At 41.0% G+C, this 17317-nt stretch overlaps 1 non-coding gene and 1 pseudogene across 1 annotated transcript; both read right to left on the minus strand.

The window, feature by feature from the left end:
• Nucleotides 1-1159: 1159 nt before the first annotated feature.
• Nucleotides 1160-1263, minus strand: LOC123629000. Its single transcript, XR_006731873.1, has one exon. It is a non-coding gene; the product is annotated as a small nucleolar RNA U13 (small nucleolar RNA).
• A 12646-nt stretch (nucleotides 1264-13909) lies between these two features.
• Nucleotides 13910-14768, minus strand: LOC123628619 (annotated as a pseudogene).
• Nucleotides 14769-17317: the final 2549 nt, after the last annotated feature.

Genomic DNA, 17317 nt, shown 5'->3' on the forward strand with positions numbered 1-17317 from the left:
ACTGGATGCCTTACAAACTGTTTGCACTTATTTTTCTGTGACAGAAATGTATGATTAACCTTTATGGCCTGACCACAAGACAATGCTGGTCACGTATGGCTATTTCCCAACAGGGGTTTTGAACATTTAAAAACCTTACCATTCAGATTGGAAGACGGTAAAAAGAAAAAAAAAAAAAAGAAAAAAGAAAAAAAGAAAAATCTTACCATTGCCCAATAAAGGGTCCCATTAATGCTTGGGAGAGGACCCCTACTCAGTCTGTGGGGTAGGATCTGTTGTTTGTCTCTGTCTCAATTAACTTTCCTGTCACTAGTTGGCTTGCACATGAATTCTTTCCTGTGCAAGCCAAGAACTCACTTGGCAAGTTCTGGGGGCTTTCCTCCCTTCATTGGAACACTCCCTGCATCAATGTCTTTGGCTGTGGTTTCAGGGAATACTGGCTTCATAGGATAAGTTAGGAAGTGTTCCTTTTGTTTTTATTTTTTGGAAGAATTTGAGAAGGATTGATATCAATTTTTCTTTAAATGTTTGGCAGTATATTTGGGCTTTTCTTTGTTAGAAGGTGTTGGAAGGTGTTTGATTATTGATTCAATCTCTTTACTTGTTATTGGTTTGTTCAGATTTTCTATTTCTTCTTGGGTCAATTTTGGTAATTTCTGTCTTACTTATTTTTTTTTTAAAAAAATGGTTTTAACATATGCATGAAGTCCTCTTTTCATCTCTGATCGTGTCTTGGTTAATTTGTCTTCTCTCTCTCTTTTTTTCCTTGAATAATCTCACCAATATTTGCTAATTTTATTGATCTTTTAAAATAAAAACTTTTGGCTTTGTTGATTTTCTCTATCTTATATATGGTTTCTATGCTATTTCTTTCTATTTGCTTTGCTTTTCTTTCTTCTACACATTAGTTTTTGTTTGTTGTTCTCTTTATAATTTCTTGAGGTGGGTGCTTAATTCATTAATTATCAGCCTTCTCTCTCTCTATCTTAGGCTGGGCTATATAATTTTGCCTTTTTAATAGGTAAATAATGATCAAATATCAGCAATTTTATGTGGTTGATCTATAACATTTAAGGCTAAAAACTTGCTGTAAGCACTGGTATTTCCCACAAGTTAAGAAATTTGGTATTTCAAATTTTTTTTTCTTTTTTCTTTTTCATGTCAGATGGGTAAGGTGCTGACATTTTAACAAGGTTTGAGGGAGGCACATCTCACACATGCATGTGAAAACCCAGTCATCATGCTTATGAAGTACAAAAGGATCTACAAAATTATTTATTTGTTGTTCATGAGCACATTTATTTGTAATAAAAGTGAAAATCATATATGGGAAAGGTACAAACCAGTTTTAGGATAGTAGTTACTTTAGGGATTTAAGGGATGGTGAAGGGATATATATGCAATATTTTATTTCTTACAAATAAAACATTGAAATATTAATAAAGATATACAGCAAATAAGGCAAAATAGTAACGTCTGTTTAATTTTGTTGGTGGGAAAATCCCATAAAATTTGATACTTAGAATTTTTGTTATTCAGTTCAAAATATTTCTTATTTAAATATAATTTATAATTGCTTTCTCTTTTAAATCTTTGATACCAGACACAGTGGCTCACACCTGTAATCCCAGCACTTTGGGAGGCTCAGGCAGGAGGATTGCTTGAGGCTTGAGTCCAGAAGTTTGAGATTACAGTGAGCTATAATTGCGCCATTGCATTCCAGTCTGGGCAACAGAGAGAGACCCTATCTTGAAAAATAAAAAGAAAAGAAATCTTTGAGTTGCTTGAAAGTCTATTTTTGCTTTTTGTAGAGGTGGGATCTTGCTATGTTGCCCAAGCTAATCTCAAATTCCTGGCCTCAAATGATCCACCTGCCTTGGTCTCCCAAATTGCTGGGATTATAAGCATGAGCCACTGGATCCACCCTGAAAGTCTATTTTAAAATTTCCAAGTACCCAAATATTTTCTAGTTATCTTTGGGGGTGCATATGTACAGAGAGAGAGAGAGAGAGAGAGAGAGAGAGAGAGAGAGAGAGAGAGAGAGAGAGAGAGAGAGAGAGGGATGTGGTAATACAGGTACATTTGGGAAATCTTGGTGAAGGGTAGATGGTAATTCTTTTTTAGTATTCTCACAACTTTTCTATAACTCTAAAATTACGTCAAAATGAAAAGCTATAAAAATAAAAAATTTGCCTTCTCTAGAAACCCATGTTTAAAATAAATTTTGCTTCATATGACATTAATCTCAAAAAGTTTATATTTTAAACTTTCTCCTTTTAGTTCTTTCTTTTACAGTACATTAAAATAATTGATATGCTTAAAACTCTTTAATACTCTTCTATTTGATATTGACTATATCTCGTGACTATTTCCAGTTACAGCATATCTGATTCAGCAGTTGAAATTAGCCTGTGTTTTTCCTATCAGAAGAAATGTATCATGTTATTAAATATTTTATTTAATTTTCATAAATTTCCATAAGAATTATTAATATTGCTTCATATAGTCAATATTCATTTACTCACATATTCATATTTTATTTCCTTGTCATTAAAAAAAAATCTCAGATCTCACATTTGGAATCATTTTCTTCTCTCTCAGGTATATCTTTTAGAATTTCTTTTAGTGTGAGTCTCCTGGTAGCAAACTCTCTCAGGTTTTGCTTGTCTAAAAATTTCTTTATTTCACTTCAATAATTTTACTTAGAATTACTTTAAAAATACATGTACAAAATGCACATTACACATTTATTTTGCCACCATAAGGTGCATGTACAGAAAATACCTCTGAGGTTGACTTTTTAGATATATATATATATTTTTGAGATAGAGTCTCACTCTATTGCTGGGGCTAGAGTGCCGTGGCGTCAGCCTAGCTCACAGCAACCTCAAACACCTGGGGTCAAGCAATCCTCCTGCCTCAGCCTCCCAAGTAGCTGGGACTACAGGCATGCGCCACCATGCCCGGCTAATTTTTTCTATATATTTTTAGTTGTCCAGCTAATTTTTTTCTATTTTTTCGGTAGAGACGGGGTGTCACTCTTGCTCAGGCTGGTCTCGAACTTCTGAGCTCAAATGATCCACCCGCCTTGGCCTCCCAGAGTGTTAGGATTACAGGCGTGAGCCACCGCGCCCGGCCAGTTTTTAAATATTTTATGTTACTTCACACTGAATCTCAAAGCAGTCATTTGTTTTAAGGGATAGGGGAAAGTTTGTTTTTTTTGTTTCGGCATATTGGGGGGGGTACAAATGTTTAAGTTACATATATTGCCCTTGCCCCACCCGAGTCAGAGCTACAAGTGTGTCCATTCCCTAGACGGTGCGGTGCGCACCCATCAGGTGTGAATATACCCATCCCCTCCACCCTCCTCTCATGTCCACCATGTTTCAAACCCTGCGCCCTTTCCCACCTCTCGCTAGAACTGGTTTTTCGCTTTTCTTCACTTTCACCCTGACGCATCAAGAGGTAGGTTTCATTTTATTTATTCTGCTTCAGATTCATTTGGTTTCTTTAATCTGTCAATTGATGTCCTTCATAGGTTCTAGAAAATTTTCAGTCATTATCTTCCTGAATATTGCCTTTGTCCAATCTTTCTTTTCTCTCTCTGTCTGGAACTCTAATTAAATACAGCTGTTCCTCATTATTTGCAGATTAAATATTTGCAAATTCACCTACTTGCTAAACTTTATTTGTAACCCCCAAATCAACATTCGCTTTCATGGTCATTCACAGACATGCTCAGAGTTGCAAAAAATTTGAGTCGCCTAATGTGCAGTGTTCCAAGCAGACATCAAACAAGGTGATGTTCTGTCTTCTTGTCTCAGCTCTCATGTTGTAAACAAGTATCCTTTTCGTCGTCTACTTAATGCTATTTTTTTGTATTTTTTGTGTTTTTTGTTGGTGATTTCTCTGTTTAAAATGACCCCCAGCCATAGCGTTGAAGTGCTGTTTAGTGTTTCTTGGTGCCAGAAGGCTGTGAAAATATGTGTTAGATAAGCTAATTCAGGCATGAGTTATAGTGCTGTTGGCCATGGGTATGTTAAGTAAGGTGTCTTTAAATAGAAATGCACTTAAAACAAAGTTAAGTATTGATTGGTTAATGAAAACATTGTGAAGAGATGCTCACAGTAACCTAACCCTTTATTTCTCTTAGGAGCAATGCCTCAGTATTCACTAATCCAGTGTTCATGGTGACTATAGAACATAGCTCTTGCTAATAACAAGAATTGACTGTGTTCGAACATCTTCATCTATCTTCTATATTTCTCACTTTCTCTTTTTTATTTTCCATTGTTTTGCCTCTCTGTGCAGCATGATAAATAATTTATTGTGACCCAACTTGCCTTTCCCTAATTTGCCCTCCAGCTGCAGCATATGACTACTAAAGCATTGATTTTTAAACTTCGGTTATTTGTTTTGCTATTTCTGTAAGTTTTACTTCGTTCTTTTAACAATTTTCAATATCACTTTTTATAGTTTCCTATTCTCTGTAGATTTCATTAAGCTTATTTTTCATTTCTTTAAAAATAGTAAGCATAGTTCATAGTACTGGTTCTTGTTCTTAGACTCTAGTTTCCTTGTGTGCTTGGTCATCTTTGTGTGTTGCTCATTCTATTTATTAATAAAAAATTATTTGTAAGAATAATTTGAGGCCGGGCATGGTGGCTCACATCTGTAATCCTAGCACTTTGGGAGGCTGAGGCTGGAGGATCAGTTGAGGCCAGGAGTTCGAGACTAGCTTGAGCAAGAGTTAGATCCCGTCTCCACAAAAAATAAAAAGATTAGCTGGGTGTGGTAGTGGGCACCTGTAAGTCCCATTTACTTGGGAGGCTGAGGCAGGAGGATCACTTGAGCCCAGGAGTTTGAGGTTGCAGTGAGCTACGATGATGCCACTGCACTCTAGCCTGGGAGACAGAGCAAGACCCTGTCTCAGAGAAAAAAAAAAGAATAATTTGAGATCAAGGATAAAGGTATCTTCCTCCAAAGAGGATATGTATTTGTTTCTGTCAGACACTTGGGAGCACCAGCATTATGGCACTGCCTTAAACCTAGTTCAAGGCTTGAGGTTCTATGCACAACCCAGATCAGACTTGGGCCGTAATCTCATGTGAGGACTATCCCAATTCTGGTTCACCCTTTTCCTGAGGGTGTAGCACTTTGGGGTCCTGGCTCATTGAGAAGAGGATCTCCTATTCACGGGAGCTCTGAGCTTTGACTTCTGTCCTGCTGCCACTTGTTCTATGAATTATTCAATCATTCTATGAATTATTCATGCGCACCGTGTGGGGGATGAACACGCTTGGGGCTCTGACTGGGGCCGGGAGGTGGGGCAAGGGCAATGTACGTAACTGAAACTTTTATACCGCCATAATACGCTGAAATAAAAAAAATTGGGATTGTCAAAAACCTTCAGAGGATAAGTTTCTTCTGTTCTTATTCACCTCTCTGGTGGATATTTTCCCTTAAATTTTGGCCTGGTAATTCCTTACTGTCTTGTCAGGACTTTTAAGTTTGTGAGATAGTGATTTGTTTATATTTTATCCAGCTTTTTAAATTGTTTTCAGTAGGAGGGTTGTCTGAATAATCTAGCCCTCAATTACAAGAATAAAGAAGGTAGCATTTAATTCTGTTTCTTTTACGTAAGGTGAAGGCCATTCCTATGTTTTCACCCTGGCTCAATTCCTCATCTCGTGTGTGTAATCACTCAAATGGGAGAGGACATGTCTCCAGAAAAATAAGCAGTAGGTGTAAGACATAGGATATTTCCTCAGAGCAAAAAGTTCTACGGAAACATAAGGTAACTCTAGTTCAACTACACACAATGATTTTTGCAAGAATTTACATTACCAAACAGAACTCAGTTCATCAGTCTAAAAAGTCTTCATTCAGGTTGCCTCATAGTTTTCACCAAGACCAAAGGATAAGTACTTTCTTTGCATGTATGGAACTGAGTGGCCCATGCAAGGGTTCTTTCTGTGCAACCCTCTCCTTCAAAAGGAGCAGCTAGAACTAAAGATGAATTCGCATTTCCACTTCCCAAGCTTGGTGCTTGTAGTTTTTAAATAACTTCTTTCTCAACTTTTATCCATCAATATTTTCAAAAAGATTCTTAGGTCTCACAATTCATCCTAGACATCTGGTTAACTTTCCATTAAAACAGCATATTCCAGCTGCCTCTTTCTTCCATCTTTCTACTTTCCCACCTTGAGTAGTTTAGATGGAATGAGAATTAATGGGCTATAACGCTGCCTTTCATAAAAGCTGCCTGCTACTAAATAGGTCTCGCCAACATATTTGCTTATAAAAACAGGCACCTCCGTGGCAATATTTTATTCCAGTGATGCTTTTTCCATTCTACCAGAACATGCCAGAAATGCAGTCATTTTGGTTGATGGTCTTTGGTACAATGGGGCCAACTGTTCAGCTTTAGCATTTTTTGACCTGTGTTTTGACTGGCTAACAACCCCAAGCTGTTATATTTTAACATAGCAGTGAGACACTGAGTCTCTTATGAAGAAGGCAGAGGGTAGTGCCTGAAGAAACTGTCTATTGGTTTTGAAATTTGAAAATTAGTGCTCAACACTGTCCAGTAAGTTTTCATTTGATATTTCATGGAAGTACGGAGCATCTCAAGGAAGCATCTTAAAACACCGACTTTTAGAACAATTTGCTTTCGACAAGGGAATTTGTTTTTCAGGTGTGAATGGGAAATGGAGTGAGAGTGTCTGTGTATAATAGAAAGAGGGATGAAAGGAGGGAGGGAGACAGCTACTCCTCAGGCAGAGGAAAAGAAGGAATAATTTGGTTAAAGCTGGTCACCTGCCTCCTCCAGTCCCCCCAAGTTTATAGGGACAATTAGTTGGGGATATACTAGGTTTTGATATACTAACAACTCCAAATCTTAGTGGCTTAACACAACAAAGATTTATTTGTCCTTCATATCCAATGTAGGTCTGAGGAAATTTCTAGCATAACTGTACCTCTACGTGGCAGCTAAGCTATCTAGGCTGACGGAGGCTTCACCATCCAGTAATTGCACCATTTTAAACTCGTGATTGTTTTAAACTTGCTTGGTGTAACATGGGAAGAAAGAGAGTTTGAGGACTGCCACATGCTTCTCCTCAATGCAGCCAGACTCATCTCTCCAAAATGCAAACCCATTCCTGCTACTCCCCTGCTTGCAACTCCCTCTGCCATTAGGATAAAGTCCAAATTCTGATTCCCGGGTATGTAAGATCCTCCAGTACCTGTTTTTGGTTTATTTCTCTAGCTTCACTCCCTGTCAGTCCCCCATTGCCCTCTTGCACTCTACAATCCTGCTATGCATTCTTTTTTTTATTTTGAGACAAGGTCTCCCTCTGTCACCCAGGCTAGAGTGCAGTGGTGTGATTATAGCTCACTGCAACCTAAACTCCTGGGCTCAAATGATCCTCCTGCCTCAGCCTCTCAAGTAGCTGGGACTACAGGTACACACCACCACACCCGGCCAATTTTTCTATGTTTAGTAGAGAGGGGGGTCTCACTCTTGCTCAGGCTGGTCTCCTGAGCTCAAGCGATCCTCCCACCTCCGCCTCCCAATATGCATTCTTTTTCCTGTTCTTCAATTGAATTTTTTATCTCCATGCTTTTGCACATACTGTTCACTCTGCCTGCGACACTGTTTCTCCATCTCATTTGTCTGGTAAACTCCTGTTTATCCTGCAGCTTCAGTTTAGATGTCACCAGAATCTCTCCCTGAGCCTCCTGCACCATGCTAGGGCCCCCTCCTTTGTGCCCCATGGCCCTCTGTATTTCTCCTGTCATAGCATTATCCTCGAGGTATCATAATTAACACTTTCCTTGTCTCACTCACTGGAATGTCAGCTCCATAGGGGTGGGGACCATGTTTGTCTTGTTCAATGCCGAGCACATGGCTTAGCAAAACATTTGGAAACAAATGGCTAAGTAAAGGAATGAATGAATGTCAGACATTCTGTACCTCCTGGTGTCAGAATTTTCCTGGTGCCTTGGCCTCCAATGAATTTGCCTGTTTTTCCTGGGAAGGAACTTGTACCTATCTTTTTGTTTGATTTGCTCCAGGCATGCAGCATAATTTTCAATATACACTCAGGGCAAAGCAGCCAAGTTAAGGAGTTGGAGGATGAGGGAGTTGTTCCTGGTGGGCTAGTGGTATTGCTTGCAGAGTTGAAGACTGTTTTTATCATATTTGTAATTACAATTTTTTAAAATCGGGCTTTTCTATTTCAAGTGAGGTGTAAATTCCATGAGGACTGGCGCCATATTTTCTACCACTTTTGAAGACCTCCAAGCTTGTTGGCTTGGTGCTTAACACTTGGTAATGAGTGATTGATAGTTTATGAGTGGGGAGATTGAATGACTAGAAGTGTGCTCTGGCCCTTGGTTTCATAGAGGTGTGGGGTTTACCCTTGGGTGATGGCATTGCCATATGCTATTATTGGATTGTTGTTACAACAACACAACCTTGCTGGAGGAATAAAGTTTCTTCCCAAGCCTTTGTTATTCATTTTAACATGTAAGCATGCCATCTAAGTTTTGTTGGAAAATCCCACCAGCCACTTCTGAAAAGAAAAATGGGAGCTTTACATCTCACAGAAAAAATTACTCTTGTCCTGTCCTTGAGTGTGAATTTCTTATTTTGCAGAACTAATGTCACAGTTTTGATTTTACTGTGCTTTTCAGTCTTCTCTCTCTCTCTTTTTTGGATACAGAGTCTCACTCTGTTGCCCGGGCTAGAGTGCCATGGCGTCAGCCTAGCTCACAGCAACCTCAAACTCCTGGGCTCAGGTGATCCTCCTGCCTCAGCCTCCCAAGTAGCTGGGACTACAGGCGTGAGCCACCACATCTGGCTAATTTTTTTTTTCTATTTTTAGTTGCCCAGCTAATTTTTTTCTATTTTTAATAGAGAGAGGGTCTCGCCCTTTCTCAGGCTGATCTTGAACTCCTGACCTCAAGTGATCCTCCCACTTCTGCCTCCCAGAGTGGTAGGATTACAGGCATGAGCCTCTGTGCCTGACCAACGGTTGAAATTATATCTAGAGTCTGCCAACTTTTCATTTTCTTTCATTGATAAGTACTGTGGTAAAATATCTTGTGATACCACAAGATGGATTCCAAATCCAGTTGAACTTTTTAATGTCAAATGTAGCCTTTCAAAATGATGATGATATAATTTGCTGACAGGCAGTCACTGCGTGGCTAGCTTTAAGAGGGCTTATCAGTAGCAAACAGATGTAAGTATGGGACATATGTGAAGATACAGATTTGGGACTGGTGCCTGGAGCTGTGCCCACCAGCGGTTTCCCTCCTCATTCCCTCCCCTAGTCTCGAGTAGATGTCCTGGTGGTCGATCACCTCCTTGGATACACTTATCATGGAACAGTGAAGCAGCGAGGGCCATAATTGCCTTTAGTTCTGGCTGTCTTTGGAGACCAGAAGGCAAAATTCCAGATTCTGTTCTACAGGGTCTGCCCTCTGAAAAAAAGCCCAACTAGGTTGCTAGTAGCTGGTGGTGACTGGCATGTGGGCTCTGGCCCCCTCAAGCTCTGCCTGTCTGACTGTCCCAAACCCTGCAAGGAGGATCAATAATTCTTGCACTAATTATAATCCATTGGCAGCACCCCAGTGTGTCAAGGCCCATGGTTTAGGAAGCCCTGCTTTATCTTTCACTAGAACTATACAAGGGGATGGGAGAAAGGCTCGCCATTTTAGGCCTTCACAAGAGGGGCTTCCCACTTGCTCTCACACTCTACCTCATCCTCTCTCTCTAAAGTCCCTCTGGCATTCCCACACTCTTCCTTGGGAAACTATTCTCCTGAAGAGGAGTTCTAGAGTGTTCTGGTTTCTTTATCTGGATGCAGATGGAGGCTTGTTGCTACCCAGGCTTGGTGGGCTTTGAGGCTGAGGCCTATGGGTGGTGCGGCCTGCCACTCCTTCTGTGGCTACCCCCAGCACCTGAGAAGCTTCTGCTGCACTGGTGCAAGCCTCAGCCACCACAGCGTCACAGTGGATGGGCCTGGACTGCTGGACTCCTAGCAACTCTGTGTTGTAGCAACAGCGACAACAGCTGAAGAAAACGCAACTCCCAGGTAGACTGAGCAGGCTTCCAGTTTTTTCTCCTTAAGGCAACAGAAGCCAGTACTGACCCTCTGAAATGAGTATGCACCCCTGAGACTCACAGAACTCTTGTGAGAGGGAGTACCTTGGGGGAGGGAAGAAGCATATTCTAATGTTAGCTAAGATGAGGGGCTAGGGATAATTTAACTAGAAAAATAATCAAAATTTGTTTTACTTCAAGCTAGATAAGTGGTAAATGTATTTTTACACTTCAAATTTGTTCTTTTCCAAAATGTAATTGCTTTGAGTTATTATTGGCTTCTAGCACAACTGGCCTCAAGATAGTTGTAATGACATATTAAAGTAATGAAACAAAGTGGGCTGCCCTCTCTGTTAATCTTGCCTGTTGCGGACTTCAAATCTCATTGCAAACCTCACTTTCCTCAGGAAGCACTCTGCTAATCCCTGCTCTGGCAACTTCGTTAATCCTGGGTGCCCTTGGCAAAGCAGAATAGAACAACACTTCTGAGTTTTTCTCTTATTTGTTTGTCTGTTGAAAGTTGTAGGATGTAATCCACCAGTTGATCACTCAACTTATTGAAGTGCTTCTCCTGCTGTGCCTCTGGCCTGCCTAGGGAACATGAAGAAAAGATCCAAGTACAAAGGAATGTTGCAACCAGGGTCAAGGCCCTGGGAGTTGCCTTCTTTTTTTCTCCCTGGAATTATAAATATCATTTAGGTCATGAAACTGCTGCCTGGGTTAATAGCCAAGTTACTGTCTCTACCCTCAGCTGTGCTGGCATTTCAGCCGGCCAATTTTGCTCTTCATTTTTTTGTTAACTCTCATGCTTCCTCCTCTATGCTCCCTTAAGCACTTTAAGCTTTTCCCACCATAGCACTTACCACCCTGCTTACTTCTGTGTCTCTCCTATTGCACTAAAAACTCCACTAGGGCAGGGCCTCTGTCTGCCTTGTTCTTCACTGTATCCCCAATACCCAGCTCAGGGTCTGCCTGGCACAGAGTCAGCAGTCAGTAAGTATTTGTCACATGAACGAACCAAACTTTATTTGGCTTGATGACCTGAGCAATTTTTTTCTTTTCTCTAAGCCTCAGTTTCCCTATCTCTAAGATGAGGGCTACGTAGATAGACATTCTCCAAGGTCCTTTTTAGTTCTGACATTTTATGGTTTGCTTTCCTCAAACCTCAATCCCACTTTCAGTAGCATTTGTTGCTGATGACTTCACCTTTCTCTTTGAGGAAACTAAAATTGCCCAAAGTGAGATCTTGTGATATATCCTGTCCATTTCTAAATTACTTTGCTTAGTCACCCCTTCTCCCTTCTATTACCTCTTGTTTCAGAGAAGAAAGATTTCTCTTTCCATCCAAAGCTACCCTTGCAGCCATAATTCCCACCCTTCCCTTCTATTCTCCCCTGGGATCTTACTTTCATGCATTCATTCAAAAAACATTTGAGCACCTACTATGTGCCAGACACTGTACTAGGCACCAAGGATAAAGCTATAAGAAAGTCTAATCCCTACTCTAAAAGAGTTTATACTCTCACTCTATTGTATCTCTGCAGATGCTCTCAAATCCTTATATTTAGCCTAGATATTAATACTTTTCCAAAGCTTCAAACTTTAATATTCCAAGTTTCTTTTGGGCATCTCCATATGGATGTCGCATCAACCCCTCATATTATTTGTAACATATCCCAAATGAAACTCTTCTCCCCCAAACCATTTTCTCTTCTTGTTGATATTCTTACTTTGGTTAATGATTCTATCATGGTCTGAGCCACCCATATTTGAGACCCCAGAGTTATAGTTGCCTTGCTTCTTTTTACTGTCTGTGGTAGGCTGAATAATGGCTCCCCTAAAGATATCCACAACCTAATAACTGGAACCTGTGGATGTTAACTTATATGGCAAAGGGGACTTTGCAGATGTGATTAAGAATCTTGAGATGGAGAGATTATTCTGGATTATCTGAGTGGGACTGATATAATCACAAATGTCCTTATAAGGGAGAGGCTAAGGAAGATTTTTCCCAGAAGAGGAGAGGTCAATGTGACCATGGAGGCAGAGATTAGAGTGATGCAGCCATAAGCCAAGGAGTGCCAGCAGCCACCAGAAGTTGAAAGAGGCAAGGAACAGATTCTCCACTGGAACTTCCAGAACCAGCCCTGCTGACACCTTTTTTATTTTATTTTATTATTTATTTATTTATTTATTTATTTATTTTTTTGAGACAGAGTCTCACTCTGTTACCCGGGCTAGAGTGCTGTGGCGTCAGCCTAGCTCACAACAACCTCAAACTCCTGGGTTCAAGCAGTCCTCCTGTCTCAGCCTCCCGAGTAGCTGGAACTACAGGCATGTGTCACCATGTCCGGCTAATTTTTTCTATATATTTTTAGTTGTCTGACTAATTTCTTTCTATTTTTTTTTTAGTAGCGACGGGGTCTCGCTCTTGCTCAGGCTGGTCTTGAACTCCTGACCTCAACCGATCCTCCTACCTCAGCCTCCCAGAATGCTAGGATTACAGGCGTGAGCTACCATGCCCCGCCAAGACACCTTGATTTTAGACATGAAAGAGTGATTTTGGACTTTTGGCCTCCAGAGCTCTATGAGAATAAATTTGCATCATTTTAAGCTACTAGGTTTGTGATAATTTGTTATAGCAGCAATAGGAAATTAATACATGGCCCTACCTTAAATCAATTGCTAAGTCCTTTTTAAGTCTACCTCCATAATGTCTTCCAAATCCATTCTCCCCTGACCATCTCCACCACTACTACCCTAGTTCAAGGTCTCATCACCTTTACCCAGTGTTACTAAAATAGCTTTCTAAAAACAAAATGTGGTTCCCGGCTGGTGTAAGACCTTCCACAGTTTTCCCATCAGCCTCTGCTTTAACACTTCCAGAGATGAGCTTCCTGCATTTTGATGCAGCCAATACTGTTATTAGACAACGCAAGTTGTTTGAAAGTTGTTCTTGTAACTTCTTTATATTAGGCCTAGTTTGGCCCATCAGGCTCCTTCTGAGTCCCAGCCTCTATTTCTGTCTTCCCTGTGGAGTTAACTTGGGTAGGCTAAACTACATTTCCCAGAATTTTCTTCCTTGTATTTTTCCTATTAGGGTGGGCTGCAAGAGAGAGTCTCCTTTGAGATTTGGAAGACAGAAGTGAAGCAGCAGCCATTTTGCTGCCAGAGTAGATGTCTAGTAATTGACCCATTAACAGGGTTTCTGTACTGTCTGTACTACTAATCATCACCCTTCTCAGTTCACTGGATACAGTCAAATTGGCACTGGGTACAACAGAGCATAAGGACTGGTGCAGAAGAGAAGGCTGATCACATCTTTGGCTGGGATGCTATGCTTATCTGAATTCAGTCTAGTGAGCTTGGACCACATTTAAGAATGTGGTAGCACTAGCTCCATGATGATAGCTGGGCTCACTTCTGCCCAGAGCCTCGTTAATCCCACAAAAAAGTCTAGAAATTTGTTTAGTTTTTCTTGAATCTGTTTCAAGAGGATGCACTAGCAGCAAACCAGTTGGGCCTGTGGAGAAGAATATCATAGCCCTTATCAGCATATCTGGATGGATATGCTGTCCAGGGATGTTAATTATAGAGAAATCAGAAAAAATGGGCAAAAAGATAATAAAAGCCCATAATTTCACCATCCAGAGGCAACCACTGTTTATATTTGGGTATAATATAGTTTATATCCTTCCAAGTTTATTTTTTTTAAAGGACACAATTTTTAGAAACTGGTGTTTATTTTCTGTCAATCCTATTTCCATCTTGCTTAAGAGCCAGTGGAAGAACAGCTTAAGAGCACTCAGTGGTTGTTCCTACCCATTCAGTGGTCTGAGCAGTGAGAGCTGCACACCAGTCTTCCATGGCAGGCTGAGCACACCAGTCTTCAGTAGGAACTGCTGAGTAGGCACAGAGACACCTGCAGGCCTTCAGACCAGTCTGCAACCTCAGGTTGAGTAGCAGTGAACTCAGGAGCTGGAGCTCCTGAGTCCATTCTCCCTGAAATTCCTCCTTGGTCACAGCTTTTTCAACAGCAGCCTGCTCTTCCTTTTCATGTCTTCAGGATCTCCGTAGGAGTAAAGATCAGGCATGACCTCCCATGAGTGTTCTTGGAAGATGGTACTACGCATGGGCAGAACTTCTCAGACCACTAAGTCTGCTCCCTTGTTGTTGCATGGGATGGCGGTGTCCACATAGCACAGAGGAGAATCTGTGTGACACAGAGTGACGGTGGGCAGGATAACATAAGATGCCTCTGTGAGAGGTTGGTGGTCAGTCCTGGGATCAGTAACCACCAGGAGACAGAACTCCCAGAAGGCTGCCTGGATGTGATTAGTGAAGGTTCCAGGAGTGAAGTGTCCAGCAACAGGAGTGGCCCCAGTGACAGCAGCAAACTTTAGCATGGCCCACTGGCCAGTATTCCTAGAGGATATGATGCTGACATACAATGGCAACAATGGCACATGCTGTCAGCAGAAGCTTCTCCCAGGTCCTCTTCAGATTTATGATGTAGATGCCATCACTCTTCCTTTTGTAGAAGTACTGTTTTATTTGGAAGTCAAGGTTGCTGCCACCTCAGTGGGTTCCTGCTTCAAAGAACTTGGAGGACATCTTCCTCCTTCATTTGGAGGACATCAAGGGCTCTGGACATTGTGAAAGTTCCCCTTCAAATTATGTCAGGAATCCAGAACAATGCTGTGTGGACCCCTCTCTGGGTAGCAGGGAAAGGCTATATCCTTCCAAGTTTAATCAGACTTTGCTAATGCTTTTTGACTTTGAGCAAGTCTTTTTTTTTTTTTTTTTTTTTGAGACACAGTCTCGCTTTTGTTGCCCAGGCTAGAGTGAGTGCCGTGGCGTCAGCCTAGCTCACAGCAACCTCAAACTCCTGGCCTTAAGCGATCCTCGTGCCTCAGCCTCCCGATTAGCTGGGGACTACAGGCATGTGCCACCATGCCCGGCTAATTTTTTCTATATAGATTTTAGTTGGCCAGATAATTTCTTCCTATTTTTAGTAGAGATGGGGTCTCACTCTTGCTGAGGCTGGTCTCGAACTCCTGACCTCGAGCAATCCACCCGCCTCGGCCTCCCAGAGTGCTAGGATTACAGGCATGAGCCATCACGCTCGGCCTGAGCAAGTCTTTAACTTTTCTAGCTTCAATTTCTCCATCTGAAAAACTGAGATAATAATGCCAATCTTGTGGGGCTGTTGTGAAGATCTGATGAAATACTCCATGTAAAGCACCTAACCCATAGTTGCCCTCAATATTGTAACTATTATTTTAACCAGTTTATTCCATTCCAAATAACAGTCCTAACCACTCTTCTGATCTTTCTTGTGATGCTTTTCTTCCTCAAAAAAAAAAGAGTAGGAATATGGATAGAATAAGATTGGCCACAAGATGATTGTTGAGAATATGAGTTCATTACATTATTCTTTCTGTGTGTGGTGTGTGTGTGTGAATTTTCCATAATAAAATGTTTTAAAGGCCAGGTGTGGTGGCTCACGCCTGTAATCCCAGCACTCTGGGAGGCCGAGCCGGGTGGATCATTTGAGCTCAGGAGTTTGAGACCAGCCTGAGCAAGAGCGAGACCCCGTCTCAACTAAAAAAATAGAAAGAAATTATATGGACAACTAAAAATATATATAGAAAAAATTAGCCGGGCATGATGGCGCATGCCTGTAGTCCCAGCTACTCAGGAGGCTGAGGCAGAAGGATCTCTTAAGCCCAGGAGTTTGAGGTTGCTGTGAGCTAGGCTGATGCCACGGCACTCACTCTAGCCCGGGCAACAGAGTGAGACTCTGTCTCAAAAAAAAAAAAAAAAAGAAAAAAATGTTTTAAAAAGACACACACACACACACACACAGAACGTCACAGAAAACAAAAACAAAGAAGCCTTGCAGTCAGATTTTGCCCCAATCTCTTGTTATAAACTTGTTTTCTACAGTTTAGGACCTTGCAATTTGGGCTTGCAAGTATAAATGGGGCCCATTACTAAGGATATTTTGAGATACAACTATATGTCATGAGCCATTACTTTGGGTTACACAGTTTGTGGATAATGAGGTGAATGACTTTCCCTTTAAAGGGCATAAAACCTATGGGAGGTGGTGGGGGCAGTATAGAGGTCTGTGCAGGGAAGCTAATGTGGCAGTGACCTGACCATACCGTTGAGTAGTTCTTGCTATGAAGACCCTCTGGTACTGCCTAGTTGATCTTCTGCCTCCCTTCCATCCTGTGAGCTTCTCCCTATGAGCTTAGGAGGGCCTACTGTTCACTTTTCAGGAATTTGGTGAGCCAGGTGATGTCACATTGGGAGCTCGCAGTTGGCCATGGTGGGAAAATTTATAGGAAGGAAACCAGCAAACACTATAAATCACATCTTTTTTGCTCTGAAGAGCCAGTTGTTAAACATTTACAAGTGAAACACTGATTATACCATTCCAATAAATTCCCCCTTTCCTCAAATGAGCCAGTCAGATTCTGCTACCCCTCTCCTAGCTCCTCCAAGTGAAACAATTAGTAACAAGTATACTGCAGAGAGAGAACAGCTTGTTGCTCCTGCTGCTTCTAAGTGTTAAATGTGGTGTGGCATGGGGCTTGTTTTTAAAAGTCAATGACTCCACAGATACTGATAAAGTGATTAATTTCCTTTTCTAATTGTCATGCAGCTTTTTGGGGAATACTAAGTGACAGGTACCAGCACCAGAGGTCTCACTGAAGACAAAAGCTGTCGCAGTTTTTTCTGAATACCTCCAGCCTAATATATTCTATGGTCTTATAACAAGACTCTGACCTTCTCTTCTTCACTTTTCAATGAGATGGAGGACTGGATGAGTTGCAACTGACCTCTTGCAGATTTCTCAAATTTAATCGTTCAATAATTCCCACTGTCATTTTGAATTCTCCCTCTAGTTTTAGAATCCAGTTTTTCTATCCATTAAGGAGACCTGGGTTGTGCACTTAACTGAGTCACTAACTCACTGCTTCAACTTGGGCAAGGCTCATCTCTTGAAGTTGTGATCCACAAATTCACTCTGGGCTCTGACATTCTGTAAATATGCTTATTGTTTTTGTTATTGTTGCCAGATTGATGGGACTACTAATGATTTCATCACCCCAATTTTCTTTAATGTTATTTAAAAACTTTTCTTAAACAAGTTTTTGAATTAGATGATTTTTGAGTTAGATGAATTCACTC

The sequence above is a fragment of the Lemur catta genome, chromosome X (assembly GCF_020740605.2).
Source record: "Lemur catta isolate mLemCat1 chromosome X, mLemCat1.pri, whole genome shotgun sequence".
Lineage (NCBI taxonomy): Eukaryota > Metazoa > Chordata > Mammalia > Primates > Lemuridae > Lemur > Lemur catta.